The 20,544-nt window shown below is 48.8% G+C and overlaps 10 non-coding genes across 10 annotated transcripts; 5 read left to right on the forward strand and 5 right to left on the reverse strand.

Moving 5' to 3' along the window:
• Positions 1 to 1,370: 1,370 nt before the first annotated feature.
• On the reverse strand, positions 1,371 to 1,453 carry trnal-cag (transfer RNA leucine (anticodon CAG)). The gene has a single exon. It is a non-coding gene; the product is annotated as a tRNA-Leu (tRNA).
• A 1,172-nt stretch (positions 1,454 to 2,625) lies between these two features.
• On the forward strand, positions 2,626 to 2,698 carry trnak-cuu (transfer RNA lysine (anticodon CUU)). Its single transcript has one exon. It is a non-coding gene; the product is annotated as a tRNA-Lys (tRNA).
• A 2,791-nt stretch (positions 2,699 to 5,489) lies between these two features.
• trnal-cag (transfer RNA leucine (anticodon CAG)) lies at positions 5,490 to 5,572 on the reverse strand. Its single transcript has one exon. It is a non-coding gene; the product is annotated as a tRNA-Leu (tRNA).
• Positions 5,573 to 6,744: 1,172 nt separating this feature from the next.
• On the forward strand, positions 6,745 to 6,817 carry trnak-cuu (transfer RNA lysine (anticodon CUU)). Its single transcript has one exon. It is a non-coding gene; the product is annotated as a tRNA-Lys (tRNA).
• Positions 6,818 to 9,607: 2,790 nt separating this feature from the next.
• Positions 9,608 to 9,690, reverse strand: trnal-cag (transfer RNA leucine (anticodon CAG)). The gene has a single exon. It is a non-coding gene; the product is annotated as a tRNA-Leu (tRNA).
• A 1,172-nt stretch (positions 9,691 to 10,862) lies between these two features.
• trnak-cuu (transfer RNA lysine (anticodon CUU)) lies at positions 10,863 to 10,935 on the forward strand. Its single transcript has one exon. It is a non-coding gene; the product is annotated as a tRNA-Lys (tRNA).
• Positions 10,936 to 13,725: 2,790 nt separating this feature from the next.
• On the reverse strand, positions 13,726 to 13,808 carry trnal-cag (transfer RNA leucine (anticodon CAG)). The gene has a single exon. It is a non-coding gene; the product is annotated as a tRNA-Leu (tRNA).
• A 1,172-nt stretch (positions 13,809 to 14,980) lies between these two features.
• Positions 14,981 to 15,053, forward strand: trnak-cuu (transfer RNA lysine (anticodon CUU)). The gene has a single exon. It is a non-coding gene; the product is annotated as a tRNA-Lys (tRNA).
• Positions 15,054 to 17,844: 2,791 nt separating this feature from the next.
• On the reverse strand, positions 17,845 to 17,927 carry trnal-cag (transfer RNA leucine (anticodon CAG)). Its single transcript has one exon. It is a non-coding gene; the product is annotated as a tRNA-Leu (tRNA).
• A 1,172-nt stretch (positions 17,928 to 19,099) lies between these two features.
• On the forward strand, positions 19,100 to 19,172 carry trnak-cuu (transfer RNA lysine (anticodon CUU)). Its single transcript has one exon. It is a non-coding gene; the product is annotated as a tRNA-Lys (tRNA).
• The last annotated feature ends 1,372 nt before the right edge of the window (positions 19,173 to 20,544 follow it).

Here is a 20,544-nt window from a genome sequence, read left to right on the forward strand (position 1 = left end):
TTTCGTATTTCGCAAGTTGTGTGAATTTCTTGAAGTTGAAAGTGAATTCGCTCCAGAAAAGAAATGTCCAGTCGCATGAAAGCCGTGGCTGTTTGTTAAACCGCAGGACCTGAGCTTGCGTTCTGTTTCTCATGGCGTTCGCAAAGGCGATTCCTGCCTTTAAAACTGCTGTGACTGCGACTGAAAGTGGCGTGTGGCGCAGCTTCTAAAGTCTTGTTGACGCTCCTCGATGTTGCTTTCTCTCTGCCTAAGGAAGTTCGATTGTCGCGTCGGAACGGGGAGACCTAATCCTTCCAGCTTTAAGCCACCCTTCAGTCTTCTGAAGGGTGTCCGAGTGCTAGCATGTCATTTGGCTTTTTTTGGGGGGGAAGCGGAGAGCGACATTGAAAAAGGTTACCGCCGCCGCCTCGCCCTCCGTGTTAAATGATCGCAAGCCGGCGGCGGCGGCGCTCCCTGTAGTCGTGGCCGAGCGGTTAAGGCGATGGGCTAGAAAGCCATTGGGGTCTCCCCGCGTCGGCTCGAATCCTGCCCACTACGGCGCCCTTCTCCTGTCGCTTCGGCCTGCCCAGAAAAAGGCGGAGTGCCGTTTCTCTCTTCCTGCTTCTTGTACAAACGCTAAATCGCTTGGACCTGCTGCCTTGGAAGTAATGTCTTCAACATCCACCAGTGACATTTCACAGCTGGAAGCACACAGCCACGCTTTTGGCATTGGCATGTCTTTTGCGCCCTACTTCCAGCCTTTGAAGACCTAATTCTTCAAACTGAAAGAACCGGCTGAATGAGTGTTTGCAGTGCACCAGGAGGAGCAGGGACCATAGCATTGGAGGGGTGAGGATGGCGCAGATGGAAACGTTTTCATGCGCTCCTCTGGGAGGAATGAAAAGAAAAGACGAAACCGGAAACAGTAGTAGCCGCAAGAGGAAGTGTCTTAAGCGCCAAGCAAGCGCTCCTCGTTAGTATAGTGGTGCGTATCCCCGCCTGTCACGTGGGAGACCAGGGATGGATTGCTTGACGGCGAGCCAGGTTGCTTTTCTCCCATCAGATTCCAACCGCTAATGCTAACGCAGTGAGTGGGAGCTTACATGCTTTTCCTTTCCCGTCTTTTTCGGACGACTATTCCAAAGGGGTAACCTGAAGGAATAGGGGCCTGAAGACACGAGGCATTCTTAAACCAGCACTGGGCTGCACGGCCTTCTGTTGTGATCAGGTTATATTCGAGTCAAAAAGCCAGAGCATCCGCTTCCATCCTATGGAGCACGAGCTAAATCGGAAGAGGCAGGGGATACACCTACGCCTATCGGCGCACGTTCCCTGCGTCAGGCTGCTTCACCCATTTGCACCCGACTGGAGACGGCACTGAGCAAGCTTTTTGTCAGGAGTGGGATTCGAACCCACGCCTCCAGGGGAGACTGCGACCTGAACGCAGCGCCTTAGACCGCTCGGCCATCCTGACGTGGGCCCCCTGTCCCGGGGCGGTCTGATGAGCCACCGCGATCCCACTACGCTCCTCGAGTATCGCACTGTTATTAATACTACAGTGTGACTCCAGCATTAAAATGTTTGGAAAATGTGTCGGCTTTTATAATCCAGTGTAGAGCAGCATGTGATGATTTGTGCTACAACACCAAGCGCTCAAAGTGACGTCTGCGTTTGTCGTTGAAACTTTCAACTCTTTCATCACTTATGTAGGAAATAAAAAGAGCAGTTGTGCGCCACACGCAAAGAGGCCGTCAGCAGAGTGGCGCAGCGGAAGCGTGCTGGGCCCATAACCCAGAGGTCGATGGATCGAAACCATCCTCTGCTACGTGTGTCCTATGCACGATTCATAAGCATGCCATTGGGTTAGCAAAGTGCCTTCAAATAGTCTGCATCTCCCTTTCTTTAAATTCTGTCCTGAGTTTCTCTCTCGTGTGTGTTTGTGCAAGCTTGACACTTGCGGGACTCTTTAATCTTCACCAATACGGAGATGACCAAATGTGTCTTCGGTTGTTCTGAGGTCTTTGATAGTTTCTTTGAAAGCTTCAACTGAACCTCGAAATCGAAGCAGTTATGTTTATATTGATTTCTCACTGTAATCATTACGAACCAGGAACAGCCAGCACACTCGGTCGCATTAGTAATTATGTCACGTCTCTACTTAGCAGAGCATTCAAAGGCCCACTGGAAGTAGTAAAGCACTAAAACACTGCAAAACTGAACTCGGGAAAATCATACTGGGAGCTCTGAGTGATGTCTGCATACAAGCCATACAATACGGACTCTGAAACCTTGGAATATCAACACTATGATGCGCTACCTTTTACCTGGAGCAAAACGATGGAATTAGAAGAATGCTTACCGCAGGATACAACTGTGCCGCTGTTATTTGGAGCACGGTTTTCACTTGCATGAAAACTACAGCAGAACGTAGAAGGATGATCACTGAGGAGTCCACGCGGGCATGCTGAGGAGATTGTAGGTCGTACATTTCAATGATTACTGACATTTGGGCTGCTGGAGGTACAGTAATCAACAAAGAACAGGGTGTGCTACTCTCGAATCCGGTCAGCACATGATGAAAAGCCAGGAAGTATACCTTGTCAAATTGCCGTCAACAGGGACAAGTTAACCACCAGCTCCACCGGCGCCCGGCTAGCTCAGTCGGTAGAGCATGAGACTCTTAATCTCAGGGTCGTGGGTTCGAGCCCCACGTTGGGCGGTGCCCGTCTCCTTATTAACAAAGTTTCCCGCTCATCCTTGAACCTCTTACACCTCGATGGTACCGAGCACTGCGTTTTAATGCACAGGTGTGATCAAACCGAGATGAAAAGGGCGTATCTAGCTCCTTGCCCGAGAGATAAATCAAGGGTTCCGCAGATAATCCCTTGGCTCCGGTCACCCGGACGCAGATAGGAGCTGCAGCCATCATAACTTGTATGAAAACTAAGAAGAGCTCCTGTCTATTTACAGTTTCATTTACTCTAGCGTTTCCTTAAACATTGCGTGTACGAAGGCTAAGAAATTGGAGAGCTATTCTAATACAATAACTATTAGGAATCTTTTCGGCATAACAGTTTCACTGTGATTTTGCAGGTAACACGTACGTTGGGAAAACATTTTGAACGCGATCAATAACCGCACTGGAAAAATGTGGGAAAGAAAGGGCGAAAAGCGACTCTTCAACATGTGGAAATATCTTCCTGAGCGGAGCCCTCTTCTCGAAGCTCAACACTCTGCAAGAGTCACTTCTCCCAACTTGCGCCCGCAGGTTTCCGTAGTGTGCCTGCAAAGAGCCATCCGCTTGAGACAGGTGCACCTCCCGATTTCATTGAACTAAGCTAGATGCACAATTTCTAATGCAGCCTTCATCACAATAGACAGTTCATTTCTCGAAAGCTTGTCGTAAAAAAAGGAAACAAAGAACGAAAACGTATAGCTGACAATCTTCTGAAGATGCAGATTCAGCTTTGGGGAAATGGACATTTTATGTATGCAGATGCTTTTCAAGCGCTGGTTTTAGAACGTCGCTGTGCTTCCAGCATCCTTTTCAGCCTTCTAAACTGGCTACCGAGGTGCCGATCACATTGTAAAGCGGTTGAGAGGCCGGAGCTGCTCAAACCGCTCTTGCCGTTTCCCATCAATCAAAAGCACTATGTTGTTTCTTTGTATGGAAAGCTTTTCAAGTCTGGCATCGACACGCACCTTTCCTGAAACGTCCAAAAGGTGAATGCTTCGCAAAGAAATCCAGTCTACCTTCAGGGGGCATGATGTTGAAATCGGAATGAGCCCTGGGTGGGCTTGAAGCAGCAGCTGTTCAGTTAACAGCTGCACAGAAACGCACCCCGCTTGCTTTGTATCATTCGCAAGTTTCTGGTTAAAGAGTAAAAAAGGCTGGAATTCTTCTGCCAGCCGGCAGGATTTCTTCTGCACTCACCCAGAAAAGCCAAGAATTGTATTTCATCTTTCGCAAGCTGTATTTTCAAGGAGGAGAATGAATACTTGCATTAAACTGAATCAAGCCGACAGAGACGCACAGCCGTTGTTTTTCTCCATGGGAAGTTTTTCGTTAAGGAAAAACACCGTTGTCATTTTCTTGCCAGCCGGCGGTATTTCTTGTGCAGCGATGAGCCAGATTTGTATTTCGTATTTCGCAAGTTGTGTGAATTTCTTGAAGTTGAAAGTGAATTCGCTCCAGAAAAGAAATGTCCAGTCGCATGAAAGCCGTGGCTGTTTGTTAAACCGCAGGACCTGAGCTTGCGTTCTGTTTCTCATGGCGTTCGCAAAGGCGATTCCTGCCTTTAAAACTGCTGTGACTGCGACTGAAAGTGGCGTGTGGCGCAGCTTCTAAAGTCTTGTTGACGCTCCTCGATGTTGCTTTCTCTCTGCCTAAGGAAGCTCGATTGTCGCGTCGGAACGGGGAGACCTAATCCTTCCAGCTTTAAGCCACCCTTCAGTCTTCTGAAGGGTGTCGGAGTGCTAGCATGTCATTTGGCTTTTTTTTGGGGGGAAACGGAGAGCGACATCGAAAAAGGTTACCGCCGCTGCCTCGCCCTCCGTGTTAAATAATCGCAAGCCGGCGACGGCGGCGCTCCCTGTAGTCGTGGCCGAGCGGTTAAGGCGATGGGCTAGAAAGCCATTGGGGTCTCCCCGCGTCGGCTCGAATCCTGCCCACTACGGCGCCCTTCTCCTGTCGCTTCGGCCTGCCCAGAAAAAGGCGGAGTGCCGTTTCTCTCTTCCTGCTTCTTGTACAAACGCTAAATCGCTTGGACCTGCTGCCTTGGAAGTAATGTCTTCAACATCCACCAGTGACATTTCACAGCTGGAAGCACACAGCCACGCTTTTGGCATTGGCATGTCTTTTGCGCCCTACTTCCAGCCTTTGAAGACCTAATTATTCAAACTGAAAGAACCGGCTGAATGAGTGTTTGCAGTGCACCAGGAGGAGCAGGGACCATAGCATTGGAGGGGTGAGGATGGCGCAGATGGAAACGTTTTCATGCGCTCCTCTGGGAGGAATGAAAAGAAAAGACGAAACCGGAAACAGTAGTAGCCGCAAGAGGAAGTGTCTTCAAGCGCCAAGCAAGCGCTCCTCGTTAGTATAGTGGTGCGTATCCCCGCCTGTCACGTGGGAGACCAGGGATGGATTGCTTGACGGCGAGCCAGGTTGCTTTTCTCCCATCAGATTCCAACCGCTAATGCTAACGCAGTGAGTGGGAGCTTACATGCTTTTCCTTTCCCGTCTTTTTCGGACGACTATTCCAAAGGGGTAACCTGAAGGAATAGGGGCCTGAAGACACGAGGCATTCTTAAACCAGCACTGGGCTGCACGGCCTTCTGTTGTGATCAGGTTATATTCGAGTGAAAAAGCCAGAGCATCCGCTTCCATCCTATGGAGCACGAGCTAAATCGGAAGAGGCAGGGGATACACCTACGCCTATCGGCGCACGTTCCCTGCGTCAGGCTGCTTCACCCATTTGCACCCGACTGGAGACGGCACTGAGCAAGCTTTTTGTCAGGAGTGGGATTCGAACCCACGCCTCCAGGGGAGACTGCGACCTGAACGCAGCGCCTTAGACCGCTCGGCCATCCTGACGCGGGCCCCCTGTCCCGGGACGATCTGATGAGCCACCGCGATCCCACTACGCTCCTCGAGTATCGCACTGTTATTAATACTACAGTGTGACTCCAGCATTAAAATGTTTGGAAAATGTGTCGGCTTTTATAATCCAGTGTAGAGCAGCATGTGATGATTTGTGCTACAACACCAAGCGCTCAAAGTGACGTCTGCGTTTGTCGTTGAAACTTTCAACTCTTTCATCACTTATGTAGGAAATAAAAAGAGCAGTTGTGCGCCACACGCAGAGAGGCCGTCAGCAGAGTGGCGCAGCGGAAGCGTGCTGGGCCCATAACCCAGAGGTCGATGGATCGAAACCATCCTCTGCTACGTGTGTCCTATGCACGATTCATAAGCATGCCATTGGGTTAGCAAAGTGCCTTCAAATAGTCTGCATCTCCCTTTCTTTAAATTCTGTCCTGAGTTTCTCTCTCGTGTGTGTTTGTGCAAGCTTGACACTTGCGGGACTCTTTAATCTTCACCAATACGGAGATGACCAAATGTGTCTTCGGTTGTTCTGAGGTCTTTGATAGTTTCTTTGAAAGCTTCAACTGAACCTCGAAATCGAAGCAGTTATGTTTATATTGATTTCTCACTGTAATCATTACGAACCAGGAACAGCCAGCACACTCGGTCGCATTAGTAATTATGTCACGTCTCTACTTAGCAGAGCATTCAAAGGCCCACTGGAAGTAGTAAAGCACTAAAACACTGCAAAACTGAACTCGGGAAAATCATACTGGGAGCTCTGAGCGATGTCTGCATCCAAGCCATCCAATACGGACTCTGAAACCTTGGAATATCAACACTATGATGCGCTACCTTTTACCTGGAGCAAAACGATGGAATTAGAAGAATGCTTACCGCAGGATACAACTGTGCCGCTGTTATTTGGAGCACGGTTTTCACTTGCATGAAAACTACAGCAGAACGTAGAAGGATGATCACTGAGGAGTCCACGCGGGCATGCTGAGGAGATTGTAGGTCGTACATTTCAATGATTACTGACATTTGCGCTGCTGGAGGTACAGTAATCAACAAAGAACAGGGTGTGCTACTCTCGAATCCGGTCAGCACATGATGAAAAGCCAGGAAGTATACCTTGTCAAATTGCCGTCAACAGGGACAAGTTAACCACCAGCTCCACCGGCGCCCGGCTAGCTCAGTCGGTAGAGCATGAGACTCTTAATCTCAGGGTCGTGGGTTCGAGCCCCACGTTGGGCGGTGCCCGTCTCCTTATTAACAAAGTTTCCCGCTCATCCTTGAACCTCTTACACCTCGATGGTACCGAGCACTGCGTTTTAATGCACAGGTGTGATCAAACCGAGATGAAAAGGGCGTATCTAGCTCCTTGCCCGAGAGATAAATCAAGGGTTCCGCAGATAATCCCTTGGCTCCGGTCACCCGGACGCAGATAGGAGCTGCAGCCATCATAACTTGTATGAAAACTAAGAAGAGCTCCTGTCTATTTACAGTTTCATTTACTCTAGCGTTTCCTTAAACATTGCGTGTACGAAGGCTAAGAAATTGGAGAGCTATTCTAATACAATAACTATTAGGAATCTTTTCGGCATAACAGTTTCACTGTGATTTTGCAGGTAACACGTACGTTGGGAAAACATTTTGAACGCGATCAATAACCGCACTGGAAAAATGTGGGAAAGAAAGGGCGAAAAGCGACTCTTCAACATGTGGAAATATCTTCCTGAGCGGAGCCCTCTTCTCGAAGCTCAACACTCTGCAAGAGTCACTTCTCCCAACTTGCGCCCGCAGGTTTCCGTAGTGTGCCTGCAAAGAGCCATCCGCTTGAGACAGGTGCACCTCCCGATTTCATTGAACTAAGCTAGATGCACAATTTCTAATGCAGCCTTCATCACAATAGACAGTTCATTTCTCGAAAGCTTGTCGTAAAAAAAGGAAACAAAGAACGAAAACGTATAGCTGACAATCTTCTGAAGATGCAGATTCAGCTTTGGGGAAATGGACATTTTATGTATGCAGATGCTTTTCAAGCGCTGGTTTTAGAACGTCGCTGTGCTTCCAGCATCCTTTTCAGCCTTCTAAACTGGCTACCGAGGTGCCGATCACATTGTAAAGCGGTTGAGAGGCCGGAGCTGCTCAAACCGCTCTTGCCGTTTCCCATCAATCAAAAGCACTATGTTGTTTCTTTGTATGGAAAGCTTTTCAAGTCTGGCATCGACACGCACCTTTCCTGAAACGTCCAAAAGGTGAATGCTTCGCAAAGAAATCCAGTCTACCTTCAGGGGGCATGATGTTGAAATCGGAATGAGCCCTGGGTGGGCTTGAAGCAGCAGCTGTTCAGTTAACAGCTGCACAGAAACGCACCCCGCTTGCTTTGTATCATTCGCAAGTTTCTGGTTAAAGAGTAAAAAAGGCTGGAATTCTTCTGCCAGCCGGCAGGATTTCTTCTGCACTCACCCAGAAAAGCCAAGAATTGTATTTCATCTTTCGCAAGCTGTATTTTCCAGGAGGAGAATGAATACTTGCATTAAACTGAATCAAGCCGACAGAGACGCACAGCCGTTGTTTTTCTCCATGGGAAGTTTTTCGTTAAGGAAAAACACCGTTGTCATTTTCTTGCCAGCCGGCGGTATTTCTTGTGCAGCGATGAGCCAGATTTGTATTTCGTATTTCGCAAGTTGTGTGAATTTCTTGAAGTTGAAAGTGAATTCGCTCCAGAAAAGAAATGTCCAGTCGCATGAAAGCCGTGGCTGTTTGTTAAACCGCAGGACCTGAGCTTGCGTTCTGTTTCTCATGGCGTTCGCAAAGGCGATTCCTGCCTTTAAAACTGCTGTGACTGCGACTGAAAGTGGCGTGTGGCGCAGCTTCTAAAGTCTTGTTGACGCTCCTCGATGTTGCTTTCTCTCTGCCTAAGGAAGTTCGATTGTCGCGTCGGAACGGGGAGACCTAATCCTTCCAGCTTTAAGCCACCCTTCAGTCTTCTGAAGGGTGTCCGAGTGCTAGCATGTCATTTGGCTTTTTTTGGGGGGGAAGCGGAGAGCGACATTGAAAAAGGTTACCGCCGCCGCCTCGCCCTCCGTGTTAAATGATCGCAAGCCGGCGGCGGCGGCGCTCCCTGTAGTCGTGGCCGAGCGGTTAAGGCGATGGGCTAGAAAGCCATTGGGGTCTCCCCGCGTCGGCTCGAATCCTGCCCACTACGGCGCCCTTCTCCTGTCGCTTCGGCCTGCCCAGAAAAAGGCGGAGTGCCGTTTCTCTCTTCCTGCTTCTTGTACAAACGCTAAATCGCTTGGACCTGCTGCCTTGGAAGTAATGTCTTCAACATCCACCAGTGACATTTCACAGCTGGAAGCACACAGCCACGCTTTTGGCATTGGCATGTCTTTTGCGCCCTACTTCCAGCCTTTGAAGACCTAATTCTTCAAACTGAAAGAACCGGCTGAATGAGTGTTTGCAGTGCACCAGGAGGAGCAGGGACCATAGCATTGGAGGGGTGAGGATGGCGCAGATGGAAACGTTTTCATGCGCTCCTCTGGGAGGAATGAAAAGAAAAGACGAAACCGGAAACAGTAGTAGCCGCAAGAGGAAGTGTCTTAAGCGCCAAGCAAGCGCTCCTCGTTAGTATAGTGGTGCGTATCCCCGCCTGTCACGTGGGAGACCAGGGATGGATTGCTTGACGGCGAGCCAGGTTGCTTTTCTCCCATCAGATTCCAACCGCTAATGCTAACGCAGTGAGTGGGAGCTTACATGCTTTTCCTTTCCCGTCTTTTTCGGACGACTATTCCAAAGGGGTAACCTGAAGGAATAGGGGCCTGAAGACATGAGGCATTCTTAAACCAGCACTGGGCTGCACGGCCTTCTGTTGTGATCAGGTTATATTCGAGTCAAAAAGCCAGAGCATCCGCTTCCATCCTATGGAGCACGAGCTAAATCGGAAGAGGCAGGGGATACACCTACGCCTATCGGCGCACGTTCCCTGCGTCAGGCTGCTTCACCCATTTGCACCCGACTGGAGACGGCACTGAGCAAGCTTTTTGTCAGGAGTGGGATTCGAACCCACGCCTCCAGGGGAGACTGCGACCTGAACGCAGCGCCTTAGACCGCTCGGCCATCCTGACGCGGGCCCCCTGTCCCGGGGCGGTCTGATGAGCCACCGCGATCCCACTACGCTCCTCGAGTATCGCACTGTTATTAATACTACAGTGTGACTCCAGCATTAAAATGTTTGGAAAATGTGTCGGCTTTTATAATCCAGTGTAGAGCAGCATGTGATGATTTGTGCTACAACACCAAGCGCTCAAAGTGACGTCTGCGTTTGTCGTTGAAACTTTCAACTCTTTCATCACTTATGTAGGAAATAAAAAGAGCAGTTGTGCGCCACACGCAAAGAGGCCGTCAGCAGAGTGGCGCAGCGGAAGCGTGCTGGGCCCATAACCCAGAGGTCGATGGATCGAAACCATCCTCTGCTACGTGTGTCCTATGCACGATTCATAAGCATGCCATTGGGTTAGCAAAGTGCCTTCAAATAGTCTGCATCTCCCTTTCTTTAAATTCTGTCCTGAGTTTCTCTCTCGTGTGTGTTTGTGCAAGCTTGACACTTGCGGGACTCTTTAATCTTCACCAATACGGAGATGACCAAATGTGTCTTCGGTTGTTCTGAGGTCTTTGATAGTTTCTTTGAAAGCTTCAACTGAACCTCGAAATCGAAGCAGTTATGTTTATATTGATTTCTCACTGTAATCATTACGAACCAGGAACAGCCAGCACACTCGGTCGCATTAGTAATTATGTCACGTCTCTACTTAGCAGAGCATTCAAAGGCCCACTGGAAGTAGTAAAGCACTAAAACACTGCAAAACTGAACTCGGGAAAATCATACTGGGAGCTCTGAGTGATGTCTGCATACAAGCCATACAATACGGACTCTGAAACCTTGGAATATCAACACTATGATGCGCTACCTTTTACCTGGAGCAAAACGATGGAATTAGAAGAATGCTTACCGCAGGATACAACTGTGCCGCTGTTATTTGGAGCACGGTTTTCACTTGCATGAAAACTACAGCAGAACGTAGAAGGATGATCACTGAGGAGTCCACGCGGGCATGCTGAGGAGATTGTAGGTCGTACATTTCAATGATTACTGACATTTGGGCTGCTGGAGGTACAGTAATCAACAAAGAACAGGGTGTGCTACTCTCGAATCCGGTCAGCACATGATGAAAAGCCAGGAAGTATACCTTGTCAAATTGCCGTCAACAGGGACAAGTTAACCACCAGCTCCACCGGCGCCCGGCTAGCTCAGTCGGTAGAGCATGAGACTCTTAATCTCAGGGTCGTGGGTTCGAGCCCCACGTTGGGCGGTGCCCGTCTCCTTATTAACAAAGTTTCCCGCTCATCCTTGAACCTCTTACACCTCGATGGTACCGAGCACTGCGTTTTAATGCACAGGTGTGATCAAACCGAGATGAAAAGGGCGTATCTAGCTCCTTGCCCGAGAGATAAATCAAGGGTTCCGCAGATAATCCCTTGGCTCCGGTCACCCGGACGCAGATAGGAGCTGCAGCCATCATAACTTGTATGAAAACTAAGAAGAGCTCCTGTCTATTTACAGTTTCATTTACTCTAGCGTTTCCTTAAACATTGCGTGTACGAAGGCTAAGAAATTGGAGAGCTATTCTAATACAATAACTATTAGGAATCTTTTCGGCATAACAGTTTCACTGTGATTTTGCAGGTAACACGTACGTTGGGAAAACATTTTGAACGCGATCAATAACCGCACTGGAAAAATGTGGGAAAGAAAGGGCGAAAAGCGACTCTTCAACATGTGGAAATATCTTCCTGAGCGGAGCCCTCTTCTCGAAGCTCAACACTCTGCAAGAGTCACTTCTCCCAACTTGCGCCCGCAGGTTTCCGTAGTGTGCCTGCAAAGAGCCATCCGCTTGAGACAGGTGCACCTCCCGATTTCATTGAACTAAGCTAGATGCACAATTTCTAATGCAGCCTTCATCACAATAGACAGTTCATTTCTCGAAAGCTTGTCGTAAAAAAAGGAAACAAAGAACGAAAACGTATAGCTGACAATCTTCTGAAGATGCAGATTCAGCTTTGGGGAAATGGACATTTTATGTATGCAGATGCTTTTCAAGCGCTGGTTTTAGAACGTCGCTGTGCTTCCAGCATCCTTTTCAGCCTTCTAAACTGGCTACCGAGGTGCCGATCACATTGTAAAGCGGTTGAGAGGCCGGAGCTGCTCAAACCGCTCTTGCCGTTTCCCATCAATCAAAAGCACTATGTTGTTTCTTTGTATGGAAAGCTTTTCAAGTCTGGCATCGACACGCACCTTTCCTGAAACGTCCAAAAGGTGAATGCTTCGCAAAGAAATCCAGTCTACCTTCAGGGGGCATGATGTTGAAATCGGAATGAGCCCTGGGTGGGCTTGAAGCAGCAGCTGTTCAGTTAACAGCTGCACAGAAACGCACCCCGCTTGCTTTGTATCATTCGCAAGTTTCTGGTTAAAGAGTAAAAAAGGCTGGAATTCTTCTGCCAGCCGGCAGGATTTCTTCTGCACTCACCCAGAAAAGCCAAGAATTGTATTTCATCTTTCGCAAGCTGTATTTTCCAGGAGGAGAATGAATACTTGCATTAAACTGAATCAAGCCGACAGAGACGCACAGCCGTTGTTTTTCTCCATGGGAAGTTTTTCGTTAAGGAAAAACACCGTTGTCATTTTCTTGCCAGCCGGCGGTATTTCTTGTGCAGCGATGAGCCAGATTTGTATTTCGTATTTCGCAAGTTGTGTGAATTTCTTGAAGTTGAAAGTGAATTCGCTCCAGAAAAGAAATGTCCAGTCGCATGAAAGCCGTGGCTGTTTGTTAAACCGCAGGACCTGAGCTTGCGTTCTGTTTCTCATGGCGTTCGCAAAGGCGATTCCTGCCTTTAAAACTGCTGTGACTGCGACTGAAAGTGGCGTGTGGCGCAGCTTCTAAAGTCTTGTTGACGCTCCTCGATGTTGCTTTCTCTCTGCCTAAGGAAGTTCGATTGTCGCGTCGGAACGGGGAGACCTAATCCTTCCAGCTTTAAGCCACCCTTCAGTCTTCTGAAGGGTGTCCGAGTGCTAGCATGTCATTTGGCTTTTTTTGGGGGGGAAGCGGAGAGCGACATTGAAAAAGGTTACCGCCGCCGCCTCGCCCTCCGTGTTAAATGATCGCAAGCCGGCGGCGGCGGCGCTCCCTGTAGTCGTGGCCGAGCGGTTAAGGCGATGGGCTAGAAAGCCATTGGGGTCTCCCCGCGTCGGCTCGAATCCTGCCCACTACGGCGCCCTTCTCCTGTCGCTTCGGCCTGCCCAGAAAAAGGCGGAGTGCCGTTTCTCTCTTCCTGCTTCTTGTACAAACGCTAAATCGCTTGGACCTGCTGCCTTGGAAGTAATGTCTTCAACATCCACCAGTGACATTTCACAGCTGGAAGCACACAGCCACGCTTTTGGCATTGGCATGTCTTTTGCGCCCTACTTCCAGCCTTTGAAGACCTAATTCTTCAAACTGAAAGAACCGGCTGAATGAGTGTTTGCAGTGCACCAGGAGGAGCAGGGACCATAGCATTGGAGGGGTGAGGATGGCGCAGATGGAAACGTTTTCATGCGCTCCTCTGGGAGGAATGAAAAGAAAAGACGAAACCGGAAACAGTAGTAGCCGCAAGAGGAAGTGTCTTAAGCGCCAAGCAAGCGCTCCTCGTTAGTATAGTGGTGCGTATCCCCGCCTGTCACGTGGGAGACCAGGGATGGATTGCTTGACGGCGAGCCAGGTTGCTTTTCTCCCATCAGATTCCAACCGCTAATGCTAACGCAGTGAGTGGGAGCTTACATGCTTTTCCTTTCCCGTCTTTTTCGGACGACTATTCCAAAGGGGTAACCTGAAGGAATAGGGGCCTGAAGACATGAGGCATTCTTAAACCAGCACTGGGCTGCACGGCCTTCTGTTGTGATCAGGTTATATTCGAGTCAAAAAGCCAGAGCATCCGCTTCCATCCTATGGAGCACGAGCTAAATCGGAAGAGGCAGGGGATACACCTACGCCTATCGGCGCACGTTCCCTGCGTCAGGCTGCTTCACCCATTTGCACCCGACTGGAGACGGCACTGAGCAAGCTTTTTGTCAGGAGTGGGATTCGAACCCACGCCTCCAGGGGAGACTGCGACCTGAACGCAGCGCCTTAGACCGCTCGGCCATCCTGACGCGGGCCCCCTGTCCCGGGGCGGTCTGATGAGCCACCGCGATCCCACTACGCTCCTCGAGTATCGCACTGTTATTAATACTACAGTGTGACTCCAGCATTAAAATGTTTGGAAAATGTGTCGGCTTTTATAATCCAGTGTAGAGCAGCATGTGATGATTTGTGCTACAACACCAAGCGCTCAAAGTGACGTCTGCGTTTGTCGTTGAAACTTTCAACTCTTTCATCACTTATGTAGGAAATAAAAAGAGCAGTTGTGCGCCACACGCAAAGAGGCCGTCAGCAGAGTGGCGCAGCGGAAGCGTGCTGGGCCCATAACCCAGAGGTCGATGGATCGAAACCATCCTCTGCTACGTGTGTCCTATGCACGATTCATAAGCATGCCATTGGGTTAGCAAAGTGCCTTCAAATAGTCTGCATCTCCCTTTCTTTAAATTCTGTCCTGAGTTTCTCTCTCGTGTGTGTTTGTGCAAGCTTGACACTTGCGGGACTCTTTAATCTTCACCAATACGGAGATGACCAAATGTGTCTTCGGTTGTTCTGAGGTCTTTGATAGTTTCTTTGAAAGCTTCAACTGAACCTCGAAATCGAAGCAGTTATGTTTATATTGATTTCTCACTGTAATCATTACGAACCAGGAACAGCCAGCACACTCGGTCGCATTAGTAATTATGTCACGTCTCTACTTAGCAGAGCATTCAAAGGCCCACTGGAAGTAGTAAAGCACTAAAACACTGCAAAACTGAACTCGGGAAAATCATACTGGGAGCTCTGAGTGATGTCTGCATACAAGCCATACAATACGGACTCTGAAACCTTGGAATATCAACACTATGATGCGCTACCTTTTACCTGGAGCAAAACGATGGAATTAGAAGAATGCTTACCGCAGGATACAACTGTGCCGCTGTTATTTGGAGCACGGTTTTCACTTGCATGAAAACTACAGCAGAACGTAGAAGGATGATCACTGAGGAGTCCACGCGGGCATGCTGAGGAGATTGTAGGTCGTACATTTCAATGATTACTGACATTTGGGCTGCTGGAGGTACAGTAATCAACAAAGAACAGGGTGTGCTACTCTCGAATCCGGTCAGCACATGATGAAAAGCCAGGAAGTATACCTTGTCAAATTGCCGTCAACAGGGACAAGTTAACCACCAGCTCCACCGGCGCCCGGCTAGCTCAGTCGGTAGAGCATGAGACTCTTAATCTCAGGGTCGTGGGTTCGAGCCCCACGTTGGGCGGTGCCCGTCTCCTTATTAACAAAGTTTCCCGCTCATCCTTGAACCTCTTACACCTCGATGGTACCGAGCACTGCGTTTTAATGCACAGGTGTGATCAAACCGAGATGAAAAGGGCGTATCTAGCTCCTTGCCCGAGAGATAAATCAAGGGTTCCGCAGATAATCCCTTGGCTCCGGTCACCCGGACGCAGATAGGAGCTGCAGCCATCATAACTTGTATGAAAACTAAGAAGAGCTCCTGTCTATTTACAGTTTCATTTACTCTAGCGTTTCCTTAAACATTGCGTGTACGAAGGCTAAGAAATTGGAGAGCTATTCTAATACAATAACTATTAGGAATCTTTTCGGCATAACAGTTTCACTGTGATTTTGCAGGTAACACGTACGTTGGGAAAACATTTTGAACGCGATCAATAACCGCACTGGAAAAATGTGGGAAAGAAAGGGCGAAAAGCGACTCTTCAACATGTGGAAATATCTTCCTGAGCGGAGCCCTCTTCTCGAAGCTCAACACTCTGCAAGAGTCACTTCTCCCAACTTGCGCCCGCAGGTTTCCGTAGTGTGCCTGCAAAGAGCCATCCGCTTGAGACAGGTGCACCTCCCGATTTCATTGAACTAAGCTAGATGCACAATTTCTAATGCAGCCTTCATCACAATAGACAGTTCATTTCTCGAAAGCTTGTCGTAAAAAAAGGAAACAAAGAACGAAAACGTATAGCTGACAATCTTCTGAAGATGCAGATTCAGCTTTGGGGAAATGGACATTTTATGTATGCAGATGCTTTTCAAGCGCTGGTTTTAGAACGTCGCTGTGCTTCCAGCATCCTTTTCAGCCTTCTAAACTGGCTACCGAGGTGCCGATCACATTGTAAAGCGGTTGAGAGGCCGGAGCTGCTCAAACCGCTCTTGCCGTTTCCCATCAATCAAAAGCACTATGTTGTTTCTTTGTATGGAAAGCTTTTCAAGTCTGGCATCGACACGCACCTTTCCTGAAACGTCCAAAAGGTGAATGCTTCGCAAAGAAATCCAGTCTACCTTCAGGGGGCATGATGTTGAAATCGGAATGAGCCCTGGGTGGGCTTGAAGCAGCAGCTGTTCAGTTAACAGCTGCACAGAAACGCACCCCGCTTGCTTTGTATCATTCGCAAGTTTCTGGTTAAAGAGTAAAAAAGGCTGGAATTCTTCTGCCAGCCGGCAGGATTTCTTCTGCACTCACCCAGAAAAGCCAAGAATTGTATTTCATCTTTCGCAAGCTGTATTTTCAAGGAGGAGAATGAATACTTGCATTAAACTGAATCAAGCCGACAGAGACGCACAGCCGTTGTTTTTCTCCATGGGAAGTTTTTCGTTAAGGAAAAACACCGTTGTCATTTTCTTGCCAGCCGGCGGTATTTCTTGTGCAGCGATGAGCCAGATTTGTATTTCGTATTTCGCAAGTTGTGTGAATTTCTTGAAGTTGAAAGTGAATTCGCTCCAGAAAAGAAATGTCCAGTCGCATGAAAGCCGTGGCTGTTTGTTAAACCGCAGGACCTGAGCTTGCGTTCTGTTTCTCATGGCGTTCGCAAAGGCGATTCCTGCCTTTAAAACTGCTGTGACTGCGACTGAAAGTGGCGTGTGGCGCAGCTTCTAAAGTCTTGTTGACGCTCCTCGATGTTGCTTTCTCTCTGCCTAAGGAAGCTCGATTGTCGCGTCGGAACGGGGAGACCTAATCCTTCCAGCTTTAAGCCACCCTTCAGTCTTCTGAAGGGTGTCGGAGTGCTAGCATGTCATTTGGCTTTTTTTGGGGGGGAAACGGAGAGCGACATCGAAAAAGGTTACCGCCGCTGCCTCGCCCTCCGTGTTAAATAATCGCAAGCCGGCGACGGCGGCGCTCCCTGTAGTCGTGGCCGAGCGGTTAAGGCGATGGGCTAGAAAGCCATTGGGGTCTCCCCGCGTCGGCTCGAATCCTGCCCACTACGGCGCCCTTCTCCTGTCGCTTCGGCCTGCCCAGAAAAAGGCGGAGTGCCGTTTCTCTCTTCCTGCTTCTTGTACAAACGCTAAATCGCTTGGACCTGCTGCCTTGGAAGTAATGTCTTCAACATCCACCAGTGACATTTCACAGCTGGAAGCACACAGCCACGCTTTTGGCATTGGCATGTCTTTTGCGCCCTACTTCCAGCCTTTGAAGACCTAATTATTCAAACTGAAAGAACCGGCTGAATGAGTGTTTGCAGTGCACCAGGAGGAGCAGGGACCATAGCATTGGAGGGGTGAGGATGGCGCAGATGGAAACGTTTTCATGCGCTCCTCTGGGAGGAATGAAAAGAAAAGACGAAACCGGAAACAGTAGTAGCCGCAAGAGGAAGTGTCTTCAAGCGCCAAGCAAGCGCTCCTCGTTAGTATAGTGGTGCGTATCCCCGCCTGTCACGTGGGAGACCAGGGATGGATTGCTTGACGGCGAGCCAGGTTGCTTTTCTCCCATCAGATTCCAACCGCTAATGCTAACGCAGTGAGTGGGAGCTTACATGCTTTTCCTTTCCCGTCTTTTTCGGACGACTATTCCAAAGGGGTAACCTGAAGGAATAGGGGCCTGAAGACACGAGGCATTCTTAAACCAGCACTGGGCTGCACGGCCTTCTGTTGTGATCAGGTTATATTCGAGTCAAAAAGCCAGAGCATCCGCTTCCATCCTATGGAGCACGAGCTAAATCGGAAGAGGCAGGGGATACACCTACGCCTATCGGCGCACGTTCCCTGCGTCAGGCTGCTTCACCCATTTGCACCCGACTGGAGACGGCACTGAGCAAGCTTTTTGTCAGGAGTGGGATTCGAACCCACGCCTCCAGGGGAGACTGCGACCTGAACGCAGCGCCTTAGACCGCTCGGCCATCCTGACGCGGGCCCCCTGTCCCGGGGCGGTCTGATGAGCCACCGCGATCCCACTACGCTCCTCGAGTATCGCACTGTTATTAATACTACAGTGTGACTCCAGCATTAAAATGTTTGGAAAATGTGTCGGCTTTTATAATCCAGTGTAGAGCAGCATGTGATGATTTGTGCTACAACACCAAGCGCTCAAAGTGACGTCTGCGTTTGTCGTTGAAACTTTCAACTCTTTCATCACTTATGTAGGAAATAAAAAGAGCAGTTGTGCACCACACGCAGAGAGGCCGTCAGCAGAGTGGCGCAGCGGAAGCGTGCTGGGCCCATAACCCAGAGGTCGATGGATCGAAACCATCCTCTGCTACGTGTGTCCTATGCACGATTCATAAGCATGCCATTGGGTTAGCAAAGTGCCTTCAAATAGTCTGCATCTCCCTTTCTTTAAATTCTGTCCTGAGTTTCTCTCTCGTGTGTGTTTGTGCAAGCTTGACACTTGCGGGACTCTTTAATCTTCACCAATACGGAGATGACCAAATGTGTCTTCGGTTGTTCTGAGGTCTTTGATAGTTTCTTTGAAAGCTTCAACTGAACCTCGAAATCGAAGCAGTTATGTTTATATTGATTTCTCACTGTAATCATTACGAACCAGGAACAGCCAGCACACTCGGTCGCATTAGTAATTATGTCACGTCTCTACTTAGCAGAGCATTCAAAGGCCCACTGGAAGTAGTAAAGCACTAAAACACTGCAAAACTGAACTCGGGAAAATCATACTGGGAGCTCTGAGCGATGTCTGCATCCAAGCCATCCAATACGGACTCTGAAACCTTGGAATATCAACACTATGATGCGCTACCTTTTACCTGGAGCAAAACGATGGAATTAGAAGAATGCTTACCGCAGGATACAACTGTGCCGCTGTTATTTGGAGCACGGTTTTCACTTGCATGAAAACTACAGCAGAACGTAGAAGGATGATCACTGAGGAGTCCACGCGGGCATGCTGAGGAGATTGTAGGTCGTACATTTCAATGATTACTGACATTTGCGCTGCTGGAGGTACAGTAATCAACAAAGAACAGGGTGTGCTACTCTCGAATCCGGTCAGCACATGATGAAAAGCCAGGAAGTATACCTTGTCAAATTGCCGTCAACAGGGACAAGTTAACCACCAGCTCCACCGGCGCCCGGCTAGCTCAGTCGGTAGAGCATGAGACTCTTAATCTCAGGGTCGTGGGTTCGAGCCCCACGTTGGGCGGTGCCCGTCTCCTTATTAACAAAGTTTCCCGCTCATCCTTGAACCTCTTACACCTCGATGGTACCGAGCACTGCGTTTTAATGCACAGGTGTGATCAAACCGAGATGAAAAGGGCGTATCTAGCTCCTTGCCCGAGAGATAAATCAAGGGTTCCGCAGATAATCCCTTGGCTCCGGTCACCCGGACGCAGATAGGAGCTGCAGCCATCATAACTTGTATGAAAACTAAGAAGAGCTCCTGTCTATTTACAGTTTCATTTACTCTAGCGTTTCCTTAAACATTGCGTGTACGAAGGCTAAGAAATTGGAGAGCTATTCTAATACAATAACTATTAGGAATCTTTTGGGCATAACAGTTTCACTGTGATTTTGCAGGTAACACGTACGTTGGGAAAACATTTTGAACGCGATCAATAACCGCACTGGAAAAATGTGGGAAAGAAAGGGCGAAAAGCGACTCTTCAACATGTGGAAATATCTTCCTGAGCGGAGCCCTCTTCTCGAAGCTCAACACTCTGCAAGAGTCACTTCTCCCAACTTGCGCCCGCAGGTTTCCGTAGTGTGCCTGCAAAGAGCCATCCGCTTGAGACAGGTGCACCTCCCGATTTCATTGAACTAAGCTAGATGCACAATTTCTAATGCAGCCTTCATCACAATAGACAGTTCATTTCTCGAAAGCTTGTCGTAAAAAAAGGAAACAAAGAACGAAAACGTATAGCTGACAATCTTCTGAAGATGCAGATTCAGCTTTGGGGAAATGGACATTTTATGTATGCAGATGCTTTTCAAGCGCTGGTTTTAGAACGTCGCTGTGCTTCCAGCATCCTTTTCAGCCTTCTAAACTGGCTACCGAGGTGCCGATCACATTGTAAAGCGGTTGAGAGGCCGGAGCTGCTCAAACCGCTCTTGCCGTTTCCCATCAATCAAAAGCACTATGTTGTTTCTTTGTATGGAAAGCTTTTCAAGTCTGGCATCGACACGCACCTTTCCTGAAACGTCCAAAAGGTGAATGCTTCGCAAAGAAATCCAGTCTACCTTCAGGGGGCATGATGTTGAAATCGGAATGAGCCCTGGGTGGGCTTGAAGCAGCAGCTGTTCAGTTAACAGCTGCACAGAAACGCACCCCGCTTGCTTTGTATCATTCGCAAGTTTCTGGTTAAAGAGTAAAAAAGGCTGGAATTCTTCTGCCAGCCGGCAGGATTTCTTCTGCACTCACCCAGAAAAGCCAAGAATTGTATTTCATCTTTCGCAAGCTGTATTTTCCAGGAGGAGAATGAATACTTGCATTAAACTGAATCAAGCCGACAGAGACGCACAGCCGTTGTTTTTCTCCATGGGAAGTTTTTCGTTAAGGAAAAACACCGTTGTCATTT

Source organism: Lepisosteus platostomus, chromosome 26 (genome assembly GCF_059453375.1).
Source record: "Lepisosteus platostomus isolate fLepPlt1 chromosome 26, fLepPlt1.hap1, whole genome shotgun sequence".
Classification (NCBI taxonomy): domain Eukaryota; kingdom Metazoa; phylum Chordata; class Actinopteri; order Semionotiformes; family Lepisosteidae; genus Lepisosteus; species Lepisosteus platostomus.